This window comes from Echinops telfairi, unplaced genomic scaffold (genome assembly GCF_000313985.2).
Source record: "Echinops telfairi isolate 266 unplaced genomic scaffold, ASM31398v2 ScPeMD7_13;HRSCAF=56, whole genome shotgun sequence".
NCBI classification, from domain to species: Eukaryota; Metazoa; Chordata; class Mammalia; order Afrosoricida; family Tenrecidae; genus Echinops; species Echinops telfairi.
This window is the reverse complement of record NW_022103910.1, coordinates 1,230,639-1,235,071: the sequence shown is the minus strand read 5'-3', so window position 1 is coordinate 1,235,071 and position 4,433 is coordinate 1,230,639. Positions and strand designations below refer to the sequence as shown.

General features: G+C 40.4%; 1 protein-coding gene across 1 annotated transcript in view; it reads left to right on the top strand.

Moving 5' to 3' along the window:
• LY86 (lymphocyte antigen 86) overlaps positions 1 to 4,433 on the top strand; it is a gene marked incomplete at its 5' end in the record, with an annotated part of 58,523 nt that overhangs the window by 8,780 nt on the left and 45,310 nt on the right. The gene's annotated exons all lie outside the window — the stretch shown is intronic.

Here is a 4,433-nt window from a genome sequence, read left to right as displayed (position 1 = left end):
GGGCCTTAAGTGGAGAGAAAATGTTTTGAGAATGATGAGGGCAATGAATGTAAAAATGTGCTTTACACAATTGATGTATGTATGGATTGTGATAAGAGTTGTATGAGCCCGTAATAAAATGATTTTAAAAATTATTCCTTGTACAACCAGTACATCAACACTTCATAAATCTAATGTATTATTTTGTAGACATGCATATTATTCATAGAATTGCCCATTGTCATTGAATCCATTCTAATTCCAGGGGACTCCATGTGTAACAGAAAATAGAACTGCTTGATACGGTTTTCCTGAAAGTAACCTTCCTGGAAACAAATTGTCAGGCCTTTCTTTCATGGCACTTCTGGGTGGGTTTGAACCTCCTACCTTTAGGTAAATAGGCAAGTGGAAGCTGTTTGAGCTGCCTTGAGAACTATTAAAAACATAGACAGTGCAACAAGTCATCTTTACTTATTCCCATTTTGCTTAAATTTGTGACAAAATATTGATATTATGGATTGGAGTCTATTACGTTATCATCTTTGGACTAATACTTATCTGTGTTCTTATTTCTTCATGGGGTTGTACTTAAATTATGAATATGCTTACACAGCACACCTATGTGAATTTGTCATGCCCTTTGTCTTGCTGTGATGCTGGAAGTTATATCGCTAGTATTTCAAGTACGAGCAAGATCACCCGGGGTGGTTCAGGGGAGCTTCTAGACTAAAACAGACTAGGAAAAAAGGACTGGCAATTTACTTCCAAAGTCTCCCTCTCTCCCTCTTTATTTTTAAAAGTTACATTGGCATATAATGCATAGACCATACAATTAAGTGGTTTAATATATTTAAAAAGAGCTGCGCAATCATCGCCACAATCATTTTAGAACATTTTTTTCATTCTTGTGCTCATTATTATTAGTTTCCGTTACCCCTGACTTGGCCTGCCATAACCTTAAGGAATTATTAATCTAGTTACTGTCTCTATGAATTGCTTATCCTGGATTTCATACAAAGAAAGTCATACAAGAAGCACCAACAGCAACAAATAATAAAATAAAACACATAAAAACCTCAATCCAAAAGAAAAGGGTATATAATAGAAACTAGAATGAACTTAAAATGGGTCAAAATGGAAAACTATGATAATATGCTAAAATTTAACCTACCTCTATCTGTAGTAATCCACTCTCCAATGCACGCTGAAGGCAGGACTATTCACATGCCTGGTCAATGATCCAAGGGAGTTCAATGGAGGCTTCATCTGCACTGTGACTTTGCAAATAGATACTGGGTTTTCACTGTCATTATAGCCTTTTGTAATCTGAGTGCTCAGAATTTAAGATCTACTATAATTTCTTCCTCTGATCTTGGATTTTATAATTTAAAATCCTTGGATCACGCAGTGGTATGTAGATTTCTCTGACCTAGTTTAGATGGTTATTTGTTTTAAAAACAAGCTTTAAGACTGTCAGATGCTAGTCTTTTATTTGGTCATCTTAAAAATCACTTCTTCAGAGGCGGGCTCATCTTAACAAGGATCAGGTTTTTATTTAAGGGGCAGGACCAAATAGATCTTGCCATATAGCATTGCCCATGGTCACTTCCAATCTTTAAAAAAAAAATTTAATAAATTATGTTATTGGGAGTGCTTCTAGCTCTTATAACAATCCATATATCAATTATATCATGCACATTTGTACATATGTTGCCATCATCATTTCCAAAACATTTTCTTTCTGCTGGAGCCCTTGATATCAGCTCCTCATTTTGCCTCTCCTTCCCCCACCCTCCCATCCTCGCGAATCCTTGATGATTTATAAATTATTTTTATACCTGCCTTGCTACTGACAAAATATCATTAGAAAGATCATGTCCCAGAGGATGATGGTTTTGTCTGCATAGGTAAGGCCTGTATTTGCAACATTTAGCTAATTCATTTTAGAATCTGGCACTTAGCTATTGTTCTACTTGTTTATTCTGTGCAATTGCTGGTGTTAATTTAACTGTTGTTTGACTTTTTACGTAGCTTTCTGTCTAGAGCCTGATCAGTCCTTCAGTTTTAGTTTATCCAGGGATAGCTGGCTTGTTCACAGCACCTTGAACCTACCCTACCTACTTAGAAGGATAAAAATATAGAAATTCTCCCTGGTCTGTCTCTGTGGGTGGAAATACTAGATCTCCAAATATCTGAAATTGAGACTCCATGTTCATTGAGTGATTGTGACATGACCCAATTTCCTTCTCTCTTTTTCAACCCTGAATCAAACCAGACATGCCTCAACAAGTGATTTCTAAAAACAGAACCATGAGAGATGAGGTCTTAAAGAGCTTAAAATGGCAACTGTCTAGCATCATTAATGCCTCTCGCCCAAGAGCCAAAGAGAGGAAACTCTTGAGGGGCCTCCTCTTGCTCGTACCCTGCCCTCTCTGCCAAAGTGATGAGCACAGCAGGTCACACGAGGAGTGGCCTTGGGTCCAGTGGCCAGTGCAGTTGTAGGAGCCTTGGTCTTTTCCATCATGCTTAACTGTGGCGGCACACCCTCAGATGGAAGACAGGGAAGGTGTCCACATGGGGTGAAATTCTCCAAGCAGCCCTTTGGCGGCACCCTTGTGGTTTGTAAGGCCAAACAGTTGATGAAGGTTTTTGACGGTTGGTCTTGTGGTTCCTTATGAAAGTCTATTTCCCCATAATTGTTTTAAAATGCACCCACTTCCGTTGAGTTGATTCTGACTCAAAGGGCCCCTCTGGGGGAGAGCAGATGGGTTGCACAGGAGTTCGAAGGCTATGTGGCTTCAAGAAGGCAGACTGTGTCAACGGCCTCCGTGGAGTGGCTGATAAGGTAGAACTGCCAACTTCTTTTGGTTAGCAGTCCAAGCCTTAACCCGCGGTGTCATCAGGACTCCTATATGCATCCTGGTGGGTGATAATTAGCTCCCAAAGTAATAAGATGGACTTGTGTTTTCAAATGACTGACATTCTGCTGGTACCTAGTGAGGGGTCAGCACTGGGGCCAGTCCTGCCCACAGGTTCAGGGTAGACCAAGGACCCTTTACAGAATTTGGAAGTATCTGAGCTAATCAGAACTGCAGGACCGTCGTGCAAGCCCCTTGTTATTCAGAAGGAAAAACTCTGAGACCAAGAGGCCATGTTTCCTACCCCCAGCCCCAGAACTAGGCAGTGGCAGAACCCAAGAGAACCTTCCCACAAACTCTACTTCCACCCTCAAGCATAAATACCATGATGTGCACTTAATTCCACTTCAGCTTAAAGGTCCCAAACAAGCTAAGATCTGGCCCTGGCCCTCACACTCACATCCTGAAAATGAAAGCATCCTCTTCCTGTGCAGTCTTCCTCTTTCCCTTCTCTTCCAAGCCCCAATAAAGCAAGAATCGTTGTGCATTTCAAAAACCAATGGGTGCTCATTTAAAGCACAGAGAAGATCAACACATGAGTAAATTTCATTTTGCAGACTTTACATGGAAATGACTTATCTTCATAGGCAATGACAAGAGGAGCTTGTTTACAATAAGAGCTATTTGCTTATGGGATAGAAGTTTCATTAAGGATCCTCACAATATTTTTCAGGAAAATAACCAGAACAGGTTATACCTGGTCAAATATGGGACAGATGACTTGGGCTAAAAGCCTACCACCTCACAGAGTAGGCTAGTGATGTGCACAAGTCAGCAGTCTGCACCTGGTTTTTCTCTGGAACCTGGAGACATCAGCTGTCATGTCAATAATGAGGTTACCCAATCCGTTGGGTCTGGGGACATAGATAAAGAGTATTCCAAGAGGGCAGTACCTGTAACAGGAGACTCTAAATTCCGTCTAGCCTAAACTGAGCTCTTTAATATCAAAGTATAATGAAGAGAGTACTCAAATACCTACCGCCATGGAGATGACTCCGATTCATAGCGACCCTGTAGCATAGAGTATAATGAACTCCTTGAGTTTCTAAAGCTGTAGATTTTGGGGGGGACAGGGGGGAGTGCAAAGAACAATTTTTTAAATAATTTACACTCTAGGGGAAAAGACTGTTATATTCTTTATTTTTTTAAAAATAATTTTATTGGGGGTTCATACAATTCTTATGACAATCCATACATACATCCATTGTGTCAAGCACATTTGTATATTTGTTGCCATCATCGTTCTCAAAACGTATTCTTTTTTCTTGAGCCCTTGATATCAGCTCCTCATTTTCCCCCTCCCTCTCTGGTCACCCCTCCCTCATGAACCTTTGATAATTTATAAATTATTATTTTGTCATATCTTACATTGTCCAACATCTCTCTTCACGCACTTTTCTGTTGTCCATCCCCCAGAAAGGAGGTTATATGTAGACCTTTGTAATCAGTTCCCCCTTTTTACCCCACTTTCCCTCTACCCTCCAGGTATCGCCACTCTCACCACTGGTCCTGAAGGGATCATCTGTCCTGGATTTC